The 16495-nt window shown below is 34.2% G+C and overlaps 1 long non-coding RNA gene across 2 annotated transcripts in view; it reads right to left on the bottom strand.

Annotated features, from left to right (window-relative positions):
• LOC140843497 (uncharacterized) overlaps nt 1–16495 on the bottom strand; it is a 163156-nt gene that overhangs the window by 127627 nt on the left and 19034 nt on the right. Inside the window, exons 1-2 of one of the 2 annotated variants that reach the window (XR_012121324.1) lie at nt 11123–11264; nt 10856–10958 (exon numbers count right to left, since the gene is read on the bottom strand). This is a non-coding gene — a long non-coding RNA (uncharacterized lncRNA). Of the gene's footprint in view, nt 1–10855; nt 10959–11122; nt 11265–16495 lie in introns of those variants that run through there. The other variant, XR_012121325.1, reaches the window with a different exon arrangement.

The raw sequence follows: 16495 nt of genomic DNA on the forward strand, positions 1-16495 counted from the left end.
AAGGATGGAAAGGAGAAATGAAGGTATTTTCATTGTATAAAATCTATAGTAGTTTCCCCCCTTATCTTCGGTTTTGCTTTCCTCAGTTTCGGTTACCCACAGTCATTCATCTCACTTCATCTCATCCCGTAGTCATTTTATCATCTCACATAATCACAAGAAGAAAAAGGGTGAGAGAGAAAGACCACTTTCACATAACTTTTATAATACTATTATGATTGTTCGATTATATTATTAGTTATTATTTTTACTCTCTTATACTTCACCTAGTTTATAACTTAAATCTTATCATAAGTACATATGTAGAGGAAAAAAACAAAGTGTATACAGGGTTTGGTACTGCTTGTGGTTTCAGGAATTCTATGGGGGTCCTGGAATGCATTCACTGAACATAAGGGAAGCCTCTTATAGAAGTATATTTTAATATCTAGAGCAACCACAGAAAGAATAAAAACATGCAAAAACATATACCCAAAAACACTATGGACACATCAAAATGGAATTCTGAAACAGGTTCGAGCAGCCCAAAAAAGGCAAGAAAAAGGAGAAAAAAAAAGAAACAAGACATAGAGGGATCCAAAAGACGAATAATAATATAAATGCCAAACTTAAACTCAAAGATGCAAGTGATTACTTTAAATACATAATTCAAAAGACTGAGGTTGGCAGGAAGCACAAAGAAAAAAAATGACCTAAACGATAAAAATGAGTGTCTGTGAGAGTCAACCAAAGGGCAATACAGGAAGCTCCTGAGCTCCCCTCCTCCGGGGGACACACCAAATGCAGTTACACATGATGCAATTCCCGAGCGACTCCTCTGTGTTTATGAATGAGGCACTACCCGCAATGAAACGGTAGGGAAAAGGCTGAGACACATTCTCGCCATAAACTCAGCCCCACAGAGCACCACACCATCGCAGGGCAACCTGCACCTCCCGGCTTCTCCTGGAGGAGCAAAGAGTTTGGACCTCACATATAGCACCCCAACTTTTAAGACTCCCGCCAGAGAGATGGGTTGCTCCCCAAACATCTACTTTTGCAGCCAATGGGGTTTGTGTCCACAAGACCCACAAGACTGTAGCAGAGATAATTCCTTGCAAGCCTGAGAGCACTTGCTGTGGCGATTCCCCCAGGGCTCAGTAAAGATGGAGCTGGCACCTTCCCCCACCTCCCAGTCTTTCCCTTGAAGACGATTATCTGCTGCCTAAGGGAGAGGCTTCTAATTTAGCAGGCACTACACGATGGCCTTGATCCTCCCCAGACATCAGAAAAGCCAACAGAGACCTCTCCCACTGCCGCCCTCCCGCCTACTCCCAGCCGTAAGAAACAAATCCTACCATTTGCAACAACATGGATGGAGGTGGAAGATATTATGCTTGGTGAAATAAGCCAGGCAGAGAAGGACAAGGACCAAATGATTTCCCTCATTTGTGGAGTATAAAAACGAAGCAAAACTGAAGGAACAAAACAGCAGCAGACTCACAGACTCCAAGAAGGGAGTAGTGGTTACCAAAGGGGAGGGGTGGGGGAGGGCAGTTGGGAGGGAGGGAGAAGGGGATGAAGGGGTATTATGATTGGCACACATGGTGTGGGGGGGATCATGGGGAAGACAGGGTAGCACAGAGAAGAGAAGTGGTGACTCTGGCATCCTACTACACTGATGGCCAGTGACTGCAATGGGGTATGAGGGGGGACTCGATAATACAGGTGAATGTAGCAGCCACATTGTTTTTCATGTGAAACCTTCATAAGAGCATATATCAAGAATACGTTAATAAAAAACATCGATTTGACACAATTACATATTTGTAAAATGATTACCACCATAGCCAGCTAGTACCGCCATCATATCACATAATTACCATTTCTTTTGTGTGGTAAAAACATTTAAGAAACAGTCTTTAAGCAACTTTTAGGTATATAATACAGTATTATAATCTCTAATTATCATACAGTACGTTAGGTCTCCTTAACTTACTCTTCTTGTAACTGGAAGTGTGTACCCTTTGACCAACACACTCCTCTTTTTTCACAACCCTCAGACCCTTATAATCACCATTCTAGTCTTGTTTTTGTGAGTTTGGCTTTTTTTTTGGGATTTCACATTTAAGTGACATCATCAAACAGTATTTGTCTTTCTCTGATTTAACTCAGTAAAATGATTTCAAGTTCCACCCATGCTGTAAATGACAGGATTTCCTTATTTCCTATAGCTGAATAATAATCCATTTTATATATCTATGCCATGTATTCTTCATTCATTCACTGGCAGACATTTAGGTTGTTTCCTTGCCATGGTTATTGTGAATTATGCTGAAATAAATATAGGAGTGTATATCTCTCTTCGATATCCTGTTTTCATTTTCTTCAGATACACATCCAGAACCGGGATTGCTGGATCATCTGGCAGTTCTCTTTTTAATTTAGGAGGCACTAAATTATGTATGCATATATCTGGAACTCCTATATATATATATACATATATATATATATATATATATATATATATATACACACACACACATATATATACATATACATATAATAACATTTATATGTAGGGTCATATTTAACTTGTTTTCGATGGTTGAGAAATCACTAAATAAAAGGTGATATATATATATATATATATATATATATATATATATATATATATATATATATATATCCTGACACTAGAAGAATGATTTCACTTCAGAATAAAAGTTATTTTTATTGTAAGGCAGATCTTCATTTTAATATCTATTACAAAACAATTTTTCCACTTATCTTGCTATTGGTTAAAGTAATAAACTTTATTTTCTTATATAAAAATCCATACTTTCAAAAATGGAAGGTAACTGATTAAAAAAGGACAGCAGTGAGCATAGGACACCCATTAAAACCTTAAATGGTGGATTAGATATCTATGTTTTGTGAAAAAAGATGGCACTAGGACACCAAGGATCTTTTTGTCACCTAGAATTGAATAAAAAATTATTGAACAATTGACATCAAATTTCTTTGTTCCCCAAAGATGTATTGATACCAAAGGAAAAAGGAAAAGCCTAATGATTTTTCTAACCTTCAAAATATTTAGAATAAATCACTTACATGTACTGGAAATAACATCAAGTCATTTGCCAATAAATACAATGATAGCAAGTCACTGATTACCCTTTAACAAGCTAATACAAAGGGGGGGGAAAAAGAAAGTAAAGCAAGAGACTATGGTTAGATGGCAAATTGTTTTGCATTTGCAATTGCAACAAATTATTCCTCAACTAATTTAATTTCAAGATGTGCCAGTGAAATACTTAAAATACAGGTGGTTTTATTGTTGGATTAATAGGGTCTCAAGTGCTCTAGAGAATTCTTTTGTTATGGAACATATACTGGTCTAATTCAATTTATGATATTTTGGAATATATGTTTATGCTTCAAGGCCTGGGAACAGTGTTAGTTATTATTGCAATAAAAGCAACATTCATGTTGGGATAAAATTTCTGAGATTTAAATTCCTTTGGCACATACGAGGATTTGTTGGAACAAGATTTTTATTTTCCCTTCCTCACAATTGTATATATCGAGCAGAGTAATAGAATCTGATGTTATATGGGAAAATTTTCAACTTCAAATATCTTGCTGCTTAGGTTCAGTATTTCTGTTACAAGGGCAAAATAGCTTGAAAAATCATTTTTTAAGTATCATTTTTGTAGGATTTTTAGCTTTATATTTAGAGACTCTTGCCCATCCATTATTGAAAGGAACATAACTTATTAAATTAATTTAAAGGTGAAAAAACTTTGGAGTTGTACAGTGAATTTGAGACAATTTTCATGCTATCTTTAATAGTATTTTTTAAATATATTTTTCAATGACTATCTTAAGAAAAGGAGTTTATAGAATTTACTCAATCCTCAAATATGTCATAATATGCTCACTTTTGTTTTTGTTTTGGTTTATTTACTCCATATAGCTAAATTCTCTTAATATAATTCTCAATATTAAAAAGGAAACCTCAAATCAAGATTTAAAATCTATCAGCCTCATTGATCTTATACAATTATATTTATCATCTATCACATTAGAAAGATACTAATTCCATGATGAGAAACATTTGGGAATATTTGTCTGTTATCTTGTGGCCATAAATTTAATTTGTTATATTTAATTTTAAATTATTATTAGATTCACCATAATTTATACTAACAATATTTGTCAGGATTTAAATATTTGTCATGTTGTAATTTTGAAACATATGCAGTATGTTCATGAAGTTAATGCACTAGAATTAATTATATGTTGATAAAAATATCAGTGATTCATTAATCCTAAATATACCTTCTTAATAATTTCCTAGGAAAGCTTCTAGCCAGATGTTTACAAGAGAAAGATGCAATGTGTTTTACACTATCAAATGGCCTGTTATACATACAGGCAATACTTCTATTTAATGAACTATGGGCAGGAGATACTGCCAAGTTTTTAAATAAACCCATTTTGTGATGATGTTGGATATTGACCCAAAGGAAACATAGATTATTGTGGGTTATGCCATAAGCTTTAGTCAAGACAGGCTGATTATTAGCTCTGAGATCTTGAGTAAATCACACAAAACCTTTCACCTCTAGTTTCATCAAGATTTTTAAAGACTTGATGTCAATCAACACTTATATAATGATAATGTAGTAATATATGAAATAATTTGTATAATTTGTTGTTTATGCCTAGTGCCTGGCACATAAAATATAATTAATAACAGGTAGCTACAAACAGCACCACCAAACAGAACAGTTGATAAAAACATCTAATTTTGTGAGTGAATGTCTTAAAATGATAACGTTAACAGCTCTCACAGGATTTGGATGGAGATGTGGGGACTATTAATCCCCCAAATTGGCATCAATAAACATTCCTGTAGGTTTTCAAAAAATGAAGATTTTTATGTCCCAACTCAAGAGAATTTAAGTGCATAATCCTGAAATCTACAATTTTAAAAAGCTCTCCAGTTGACTTCCAGAAAAGTTTAGGCTACTTGTAGAGAAAGGATTGACAAGGAAAAATATATTTGGGACTTTCGAAGTGGAGGCTCATTAAAAATGTATTTGTTGCAATGATCTTATTTGGACTTCCTATTAACATTTCTCAATGACCTTGACCTTGTGTTATTTATTCTGGAAAATCGAGAATGAATTGTTGCACTTTTCCTTATAAAAAGAAAAGGCTTACACTTAACTATTTACACTGAGGTTTATACTTAGCTCAGGTTTAACAAAGTAAAAAGTGTAAGTATCACAAAGTGAAAAGTATATCAAAGTAACAAAGGGGGAAACACAAATGCAGGGTGTTCTAATTGCGTGAACTAGGCATTTTATGGCAGGGAGTCTGAGGGCTGAATTGAGGTCTGTAATTCTTGCCATGAGTAATAAGCATGGCAGTCAGTAAAATGACAAGGATACGGGGGTCAAGTTGGGAGAACAGGAAAAGCCTTATTACATTTTAGCCTTTGAGTTATTTTCAACTGAACAAATCTTCAAATTTGTACTGTAGCATGTAGCTCTCTAGATTAAATAAAGACTGAAGAGGTACCTGCTTTCCTGAAATGTTCAGCCTCCTTTTAAAGAAAGGACTGACGAATGTAAAATTAACAGAAAAAAAAAAAATATAGGGAGATACCTCTAGTGATTACAATAGGGTCTAAAGTGGTTTCCTTCCTTGGCTCTGAACTGAAATTGCATGTGGCACTTTCAAAAATTAACTGATGTCTACATCAAATCTAATATACATTGTTTTGGGCTGTAGATGGAACATCAGTATTATTTTGTTTTATATTAATTGTTACTTAATATAGTGAAAATAACTTTTTATGTGTACATTTCTGACTTGTAACATATGCATATAATTGTAAAACCATAACAAAGTCAGCGTAAAAAACAGTTCAGTCATCCCCCAAACCTACTACATGGTGCTATCCCTCTAGTAACATCCTTCCCGCCCTTAATTCCTGGCAACCACTGGTCTGTTCTTTCTCACTACAGTTCTGTCTTCTCAAGAATGCCGCATAAATGGAATCAGGCAGTATGTGACCTATGAAGTAAACTTCTGTCATAAGATAAAAGAAAAACATGGTAAACTTATTCTCATTTTCACAGTCTGGCTTCCTTCCCTAATCAGCTTGTTACTGTTCATTTTTCAGACATTTCCAGTAGCTTCAAAAATTACTATGTTGAGATTTAATAGCTGCATTTTGTAGGTGAGGTAGGGTGGAGTTCACTTACTCCATCTTAGCCATAACCATAACCCCAAGTGGTATTCTTTGCATTTCAATATGCAAGCGTGATTGAGAAATACAGTTCTAGAGCACCAAAACTTACACAAAAAGTGGAGTATGGAAGGAAGAATGGTAGATTAGGCATTGTTGCAATTCCACAAATACAGTGTTTTTCAAAATAGAATTTAGCTGCATTAAAAGTACATAGGGAGTGTGAGTGCAGATAGCCAAGACAAAATTTGATATACAAAATCATTATCTCTGAGAATTGTGTCTGTGGATTTCCATTTAAATGGTACCTAAATGATGCTTATACATCCTAAAGTTCACTGACCAGAGTTAATCTGGAAATAGGGAAGATTCAGATCCAAGTTCATATGCTACCATTTACCCATCATTGGGTAAATCACATAATCTTTCTGGTTTCATATATAGATTCAATTTAGTAAATCAATATTTCTTATTATTATCAACATTTTAATTCATTATTAATATAACAACTCATTAATTGTTCTTGCTTGGTATTTATTAATATTTATAGGTACTATTCCTATACAGTACACTTGGTTCTAAAATTTATAATGCCATATGTGAGCCAAAACAAATTAACCATGCACTTCAGTAACCCATATTTTAGAGATAAAAGTGAAATAATAAGCATGCTAAACTAGAATTCCTTTTTAGAACACTAGTGCATGGTAAGTGACATGAAAAAATACGTAAAGCAGGGTAATGGGGAATGAGGGAGTTGTGTTTGACAGAGGAGTATGAGGTTCATTAGAGTGGTCAAGATAGTCCCCACTCTGCAAATATATTTTAACAGATTTAGAGGTTGTCAGAGAATAAGTCAAGTGGTTATTTGGAGAAGAGTATCCTGAGGGTGGAGCCACAAAGAAGCTCTGCATATACATGCATTGCCTCAGAAACATGAGGGAGAGAGAGGGGGAGGGGCGGGACGTGTTCAAAGAGTAGAATGAGATGAGATCAATATCAGGGAGGAAGTAGGATTCAGATCATGCAGAGTTCGGGGTTAATTTGACAATCATTTTCAAATGGGGAGTAGCTGAATAGTCACCAACAGATAGGCTACCAATCTGATTTATTTTCTTCAAGGATCATTCTGTTTGTTTGACTCAAAATAAAATTTAATGGACAGCAAAACTGAAATTAGGAGACCATTTAGGAGGCTGCTGCAGTAACCCAGATTAAAAAATAGAACAAAAAGGTGGCAATGCAGGTGGCAAAATATGGCCAGATTCTATATATGCATTTGAAAAGTTAAGCTCAAAGATGGGGTCTGAGATATTGCAAGTAGAGTGTGTCAGAAAATGTAAAGTCAAGCTTTGGCCTGAGTTACTGGCAAGATGGAGTTACCATTAACTGAGATGCAAAGAGTACACAGGAAAAAGAATAGGCAGGTGAGATCATGCATTCAAGTTTGGGCAAATTTAATGAGTTAGAATCCACATGAACGTGTTGTGTAGGACACTGCAAATATGCATCTGGATTAGGGAGAGAATTCTCAGTCGATGATACAGTTAAGTGATAATAAGAAAGGATAAAATATTTTAAAAAGGAATCAAATAGGATGTGTCAGATCTCATTATGATTCAGTGGGTTTGTGACTAGTTCCTGGAAGCCATATTGCATTTCATCTCCTGCTATCCTTTGACTAAACTTTAGATAGAGCCAGCTCCCATTTGGGATGTGCACAGATAGATATATTTTCTTGTATCTCTTTTCACAAGCTTTCCAGATGTTTACCTTAAATTAGTTTACCTGACACCATGTAACCATCTGTGTTAAAAACTTACCATTTCCATTTTACTTTTATTTAATTTTTTCCAGTTTTACTGAGAAATACCTGGTATACATCACTGTGTAACTTCAAGGCATGATGCATGTTCACATATACTGTGAAATGATTATATAATAGTTCAGCTAACATCCATCTTCTCATATAGATATAATAAAAAGAAAAGAAAGAAGAAAAGAATAAAGGGAAAAAAATTCTCCTTGTGACAAGAACTCCTAGGATTTACACTCCTAACAACTGTCCTATAAATCAGATTGCCATGTTAGCTAGTTATTGTGTTGTACATGCTTGTTAATCTTATCAGTGGAAGTTTGTATCTTTTGACCATGTTCTTCCAATTCCCCTCCCCAACCCAACATATCTAGTAACTACAAGTCTGATCTCTTTTTCTATGAGTTATATTTGTTTTGTTTGTTATGAGTTTTGTATGTTGGTGTTGCTTTGTTTTATTCCACACATAAGAGAGATCTTACACTGTTTGTCTTTCTCTGACTTTTTTCACTTGGCATAATGCCTTTGAGGTCTATCCATGTTGTTAAAAATGGTAGATTTTCTTGATTTTTATGGAAAATACAGTAATATGTATCTATCACTGTATCTCCATATATATGAGTATATATCTATCTGTACATATATATATATATATATATATATATACACACACAGAACTTCATTATTCATCCACTGATGGACACTTAGGTTGTTTCCAAGTCTTGGCTCTTTCAAGTAATGCTGCTATGAGCATGGGGAGCAGATGTCTTTTCAAGCTAGTGTTTTTGTCATCTTTAGATATATTCCCAGAAGTAGAATTGTTGGATTGTCTGGTAGTTCTATTTTTAATTTTTTGTGGATCCTCTAATGTGTTCTCCATAGTGGCTGCACCAATTTACATCAGTATCAACAGTGTGCAAAGGTTCCCTTTTCTCCACATCCACGGCAACATTTATCTCTTGTCTTTTTGATGATGGCCATTCTGAAGGCTTGAAGTAAAAACTTTTCTTTCATTCATTTCATACCTCAGGAAACATACTCCCAACTCTTATTGGTTGCTGTGAACTTGGGAAACAGAAAGCTCGTGGCTTCAGTCCAGCTTATTGTTAAGCATTTCTGTTCCATTTCTGGCTTGTAGAAACATTCCTCTTGTATTAAATACCAACTATGCCTTTTGTTTCTCAGTTTTCATAAAATGTATCCTTTACTCCTGGGAGTTCAAAAATAAGTAAGACTTTAAGCATGAACTACTGCTAACTTGACAAATTAATGTATATATATTTTTTCTATTTTTGAGAGAATTATTTTTCTATTTCTTCTACTTTCTATAGGGAGAAGTTTTTTGGACAGCTAACATGTCACCTCCTTTCTTCAGCCTGCTCGGGATGGGCTCTTTGGGCCTTAAAGAGGACTTGAATCTTACCCCAGCTCTCTGCCATTCCAGAAAGGAGAGCTCAGTATCACTGATAAGACTACAGTTTTTGTTAACAAGTTGAAGTTTATGAATTTGCATCATTTTATCCACTGATGTTTTGCTATCTAAAGCAAAAACAGGAATATTTATGGGATTTTAAAAATTAAACTCTGGTCTTGGCATAAGAATGTACAAATACAAATGACACTGATGAGTGTAGGAAAAGCCAATTTTTTTTTTATTATTTAAGAATCTCTTCCTAGAAATGTAAAAGGGAAAAATATTCAGGAAAATAGCTAATGAATTAAAAATAAAAAGCATGTAATGTAAAAAACCTGAACATCATTTAAATAGCAATAAATATGTTTAAGTGTTTTATAATCAGAATTGCTAGGAGAATATTGACATATTAAGACACCAGGTTATCATTTTCACCACATTAGATGTCCCTGTCTGTGAAGATGGTCCTGTCCCCTGGTCTTCTGTTATTTTCATTGGTCATATGATAGTCTGATTGGGCATTATTTGCTTCCAACTTCCTTAACTCCAGCAAGGTTCCAGGGAGGAGCTGCTCTACCAGGCTGGGCCCATCAATTAAGAGCCAGCGGAACCCCCGTGACCATGTTACACAAGCAAGGAATAGCAGGCCAGAGGGGCAGGAGTGGAGATAACGGAAGCAGGAGGACAAGGAGGCTGTACTAGCCGTTAACAAAGGCCAATTCAGGCAGAGCTTTGTAAATTGTAATCATTTGCCTTTTACTTAGACTGAAATGGGAAGTCATTTTGAAGAGAAGAGCAACATATTCTCATTTATATTTTTGAAGAACTATTTATACTACTGTATCAGGGACAGGCTGTAGGAGAAGATGTGGAGAAAGGAGTTGTCCAGGCCGCAGATGATGGGGAATAGCAGTGGATAGCAGCAAAAGAGAAATGAGATGTGGTCAGATTTTAGATGAATTTTGAAAGTAGGGTTAACAGAAAGTTTTGCTGAATTACATGAGTTCTAAGAAAAAAGTAACTTGAATTCAACCCTCCAATGTACATGCTTTCCTAGTATCACCTATGACCTCCATGTGACAAAATTCAAAGGCATTTATTACTTTCTTATTCATGTTACCCTCCAACAGCTTCCATCACTGTTGCCAACTATTCTCTTGAAATACTTTCATACACTGATTTCGGTGAACCCCACTCCCCAGGTTTTCTTCCTTTCTCACTGGATGTCCTTTACTCTTTCTCAGGCTCATTGGCCTTTTTTTTCTTTCATGAATTTTGAATTTCTTTAAGCCTACATTTGTACCCACTTACTACTTTACCTTCAGTATTTTCCCCTAAGGAATCTCATCCATAAATATGTCACTGAATGTTATTTACTTACAGAGATTCTTGATCTTGTATCTGCTGCTCAGACTTTGGCTGTATTCTCCAGATTCATACAACAAAAATCTATTTGGACACTCTTCTCTTTACACTGAAGGTGCCTTAAACAAAATGCATCAAGAACAAAATTATGGTCTCCCAGTTCCTCCTACTTTATCTAGTTGGAAGTCTTCCAATTCAATGCAACACCATTCATGCAAGTGAGCAAGTCAGAGAAACAGCAGCCACCCTCTCTGCTTCCTCTCCCTCACCACTCCCTGCTTACGTGAAGTCCGGTCCATGTCTACCCCTGCGGTTTCTCCATTTCCACTGCCCATTTATCTTGTCCTGTATAATACCACCAATGTCAGGACTACTTCAGTAGCTCTTGACTGGGTTCTTAACATCCATCCTAATCCTTTTTGGTCAATAAGGGTAATTTATTTTCAAGTAAAAATCTCTTAATGTTACCTATCATTTTCTCTAAGTTTAGAGACCATTGTGACTATTAGAGACCATTGTGACATAACCCCTGACTTCTGCACATCTTCATCTCAAACCTCCATCACCTTCACCTTCACTTGCGAGGCTCCAGTAACACAACCTTTCAGCAATTTGAATGCACTTTTCTTTCCAACAGCAAGGACTTTGCACATTCTACGGACACTACCTGAATCACACTACCTGTTTACCTACAAACATTTTATACTTCAAATTTCAAGTGGTATTTGCTGGTAGAGTGCTGTGTTCTATGGACAGCTTATCATTACCTCCAAATTTACTTTATTTACTGAATTATCTGAATAATATTTTGTCAGTTCTAGTAGATTACACAATTTTGGTCACCATTACTATATAACATGGAACACTTATGTCTGGCACTGTGTGAAGTAAATATTTATTGAATGAATTAATGTAATTTGTATAGCTATAAATTGCAGGGACTTCATAATATCTTCCCCCAAACCTTCAACAAACATCACTTGTGCATCTCAGAGTTCATTTCCATCAAACACATACACATACACAAACACAAAAGGAACACCTGCTTAGTGCCATGCTCTGAAGACGCTGCTATAGAACTGCCATGGAGAAGATAGGATAAGTGGGAAATTTAAAAATAACATAGGCCATTGCTCATGCTAACTGTAATACTAGTAGGCTAATGCAATGATTGATAATTTATGAGTAAAAATTACATGGTATTTTTATTTTCCATTCCAGAAGATATTAGAAACAAAGTTTAACCACATTAATTACATTGTCTTTGAATTTATCCATATAAAATAAGATGTATTTCATATACAAAAGAAGATGTTTCAAAAAGCCTCAAAATCATTATTATAAGAAGCTCAAATTACTTCAGTCATCAATTTAGCATCACTGTATGAGGGAGGAAGACTAATTAGTGGATTAGCACATTCTATTAAGCTGGCAATTTTTAGGGAAAATGCCAAAAATGTAAAAAGAAAAAAATCAAGCCCCATCACCTTTGTCATAAATATACTTAAATATCATACAACTTAATAGAGGAAATATTTTAAAAATTGGAGTTAGCACATCAAAAACAAAACAAACAATAAAAACCCAGGTAATACATTATAAATATTGAAATAAAATGGTGTTAGGTGTTTTCCCTCACACATCGCTTTTATTATTACTTTTTACCAGGGCAATTAAATAAGAAGCTTAGAATTACATTTCAAACTTAAATTGAAAATGCTATGTTCCAAATGAGAAACAGATGATTTAGGGTGCATATGTATTAAGCAGCAAAGCATAGGAAGACTTTGTTATCATCAATTATGGGTAGCAAATTTAGAGGGAGAAAAGAAATCACACAGAAACAGGTTAAGGCATTTATAGAATTTATAACTTTCATCTTGTTTCAAACTGCTCTCTTTCTTATTTCCTGGGATTTCTGTGGTATACATTGTATTTGGAAAGAATATGTGACTATGGTGTTTTGATCCTTGTAGGATTTTTCTAGGTGGGGTATGAGCAGAACTCAGATATGGCAGCTAAAATGTTCCTCTGTGTAGAAAGTCCAATGGGAACAATTTTGTTCCACACATTTTTGGCATTTAGTTTATTTAAATGGGTTTCTCATATCCCAGTGATTTGCAGCCTTTCTTTTGGCAAACAGAAGATGCATGAAATCTGAATGTTTTAAACATCTCATTTCTTTCCATTTTAAACATTGTCATATTTTTTTGGAATCAAAACTGAAAATTCAAAACAAAATGTGTACAATTTCACTGATATTTTGGGATATATAAAAAAGTCTGTGGAAAAGAGATTGATCTAGGGCCACTGACAATTATCAAATTGATAAAATTGTATATAAGTAATTAATTTTGAGATCCTCATAACATTATCCTTCCCTTTGTGGTAGTATATTATTATAAAAGCACAGTTAGTAATTTTATCTGTTTTCTGTGTATACATGAATGTGTGAACACATTAACCTATTGCTTAGTGCCCAATATAGAAGTCTACCTGGGTAAATGTGGGAGAGTTAACTATAACTTATTTAATAGCTTTAAATTAAACATTAAATGTATTGGTTATTTTAAAAATTGAACATACATATTAAAAATATATCACTAGTAAAATCCATAAAAAGAACATAGCAAAGTGGAGATGATTAATCAATATCTGGTGAATAAATAAAAATTGCACACTAATTAACCAGCATAATTTATTTAAAAATTCCAAGGATGACCTTACCAAAATCACACTGTTAAATTCTGCCATTGATTTTATTGCACTAAAATTATGGATTTGTAGGGAAATGAAAATTGCATAGTACCTACAAGGAATAACAAATTTGAGTCTGATCACTCATGCTTTTTTAAATGAAGTAAACTGAGGAACCAGCAAATTTGGAGCTCTTTTCTAAATAGCTTTATTCTTTTCTAATGATTTTAAGGAAATGTCATCATTGCAGAAATGGGAAAAGATGTTTAATGTGGATAATAGTGTCAGATCATGAGAGTGGGCCATTTTTGCAAGTTTGAAAACCATCTTTGAATTTAAATAAATTAAATAAAAATAGTCCCTAGCTAAGCAAACCAGCTCAGACTTTCAAGAATGTATGGAGCCTATTACATTTTTGGCTTTCTTTTTTGGGACATGCTGTACCACATGTAAAACACATGATTTCTAGCTAAATGTGGTAACTCTTTCGAATCTAAAGAAACTGCCCCCATACTCAGAATATCACTGCTCTAAACCAAAGTATTGCTTTGTTAAAAACTGGGAGCAATATATATAATCGCAGTATAAATATAAAAACATCCATCATGACCAGAGAGGTTTATGTAGGGGATAAAGAGTGTGTTCAATAGTCTAAAATCAGTCAATGTAATCCACCTTACTAACAGGCTAAATACAGAAGAAAATTCACATTTTCATATCATTTGATGCTGAAAAAATAATAGTTAAAACTCAATTATCAATTAATGACAAAAAATTTAAAGAGATAAAAAATCTCTTAAAAAATAGAAAATGGGAATATCTTCATCTTCATAAAAGGCATCTTTGAAAAACCCTTAGCTTATATAATATTTAATGATAATAAACTGTATATATGCCTGCTAAGTTCAAGAACAAAGCAAAATTATTCGACCTCACTATTCATGCTTAACACAGTGCTAGGAGTTCTAGCTAGTGAAACACAGCAAGATAAAAAATGAAATGTGTAGATGTCAGAGAGGGAGAGAAAGTCAGATGAAATGTTTATCTACATGGAAAACACCAAGGACTCCACAAAAACAACTTTTAAAACTAGTAAGTGAGTTTTATAATGTAGGAATTTGCAAGATAATATACAAAATCACTTGTATTTCTATATACTAGCAAGGAATATTTGGACAATGAAATTACAAATACACTACAATTTTCAATCAATTAAAGCAGATAAAATGCTAGGTGTAAATCTAATAAAACATGGACAGGAAATGTAGTCCTGGGCATTAATCCCATAGAAATTAAGACATTTTTACACAAAACCTCTACTGAATGTTTAGAGCAGCTTTATTTGTTATATGCAAAAACTAGGAACAACCCAAATTACTTTTAATGACTGAATGGTTAAACAAATTGTAGTACATCTATACCAAGGATATTACTTAGCATTTAAAATAAATAAATTAGTGATACATGTAACAACACGGACAAATTGCCAGGGAATTATTCTAAGTAAAAAAATCCAGTACTAAGTACAAAACATATGATTCCGTTACCTGGGCATTTTTCAAATAACAGTTACAGAAATGGAGAACTGCTTAGTGGTTTCGAGGAGTTTGGAAGGGGTTGAGGGCAGGAACAATGGTGACTATCAAGGTGTCCTGAGGAATCCTCGTACTATGGAAATGCTCTGTCGTGACTAGACTAGTGCAAGTATCATGGATGTGATAGTGTGCTAAAGTTCTTCAAGAAGTTACCATTGGGAATAGCCAGGTAAAAGGTACATAGGATCACTATTGTTTCTTACAACTGCATGTGAATTTATAATCATCTTTTAAAAATCAAAATAAACTTCAAAAAGAAAATGAATACAATAATTCTTTAAGATTTGACTAGGCTTTATTTCTTGAAATGTTTTCCCTCAACTGAATAAATTAGGTTCCCTGTGTGAATGCTCAATGTTTTCTCTCTTTGTGTGTATGTATATACACAGACACATGTTTACATACATACAAATACACACATATGTGTATATGTACAAGGTTAAATCAGAGAAAATGGAACACGTTCATTTGGAATCTTGGACTGACATTAAGTCTACTGCCCTGAAGCCATGATGCACTAAGGAAGTCTAACCTAGCCCAGGCAGAGAGAGCACATGGGAATCCCTGAGGCTGTGTGAAGAAAGAGGCCATGGCCTGCCCTGAACTGCTTCAGCAATAGCCATTGTCTGAAGTTCTTTCTGTTAAGAGACCCTGAGCTAGATTGGCCCTGCTAAGTCCTTCATGATTTCCTGATCCACAGAAACCGTAGGGGATAATAAAATGATCTATACTTACATTTTCCACACATTTTTTAAATTACATGGTATTTTTTTTATATCTCCACCACTAGATTCTGTGAATTTGTGGCTAACAGCACATACACATCTTTTTCATTTTCAGACCTACACTTTTAACCCTAGCTTAGACTTGATACTCCATTAACATATGATGAATATACTCACAAATAAACATTAACTTTAATATAATTGTGTTTTCAATATTATTTACTCATGTTCATTTAAAAATAAGTTTGCCTTTCCAGAAGTAAAGTATTTTTTCCTCTTAACCTGAAATTTTAGAGTGTATTTTTCATCATCCAATAAAAGCTTTTCAAATATACATACAAGGACAAGAAAAACAGCATCTATGGATCATATGCAGAGCAATTGTCATAAATAGATGCCTATAGCAGGATACTTTTTTTTTTATACTATGAAATCATGTTTCCATTGCATTTCTGTGTGATTGGTTCACTCTAAATAGCTAAAAGCTGAGTGGTTCTTCTTCTGCAAAATTGATTCTAATACTCAGCATTTTGTAAGAAAAAAGTATGTCAAGGTTAATTTTTAGAAGTATATAGACTGTTTTTTATAGCCATTTACATAAACAACCATGGATCAAGAGATATTACCTTCAAGATTTCA

The sequence above is a fragment of the Manis javanica genome, chromosome 9 (assembly GCF_040802235.1).
Source record: "Manis javanica isolate MJ-LG chromosome 9, MJ_LKY, whole genome shotgun sequence".
Taxonomy (NCBI): domain Eukaryota; kingdom Metazoa; phylum Chordata; class Mammalia; order Pholidota; family Manidae; genus Manis; species Manis javanica.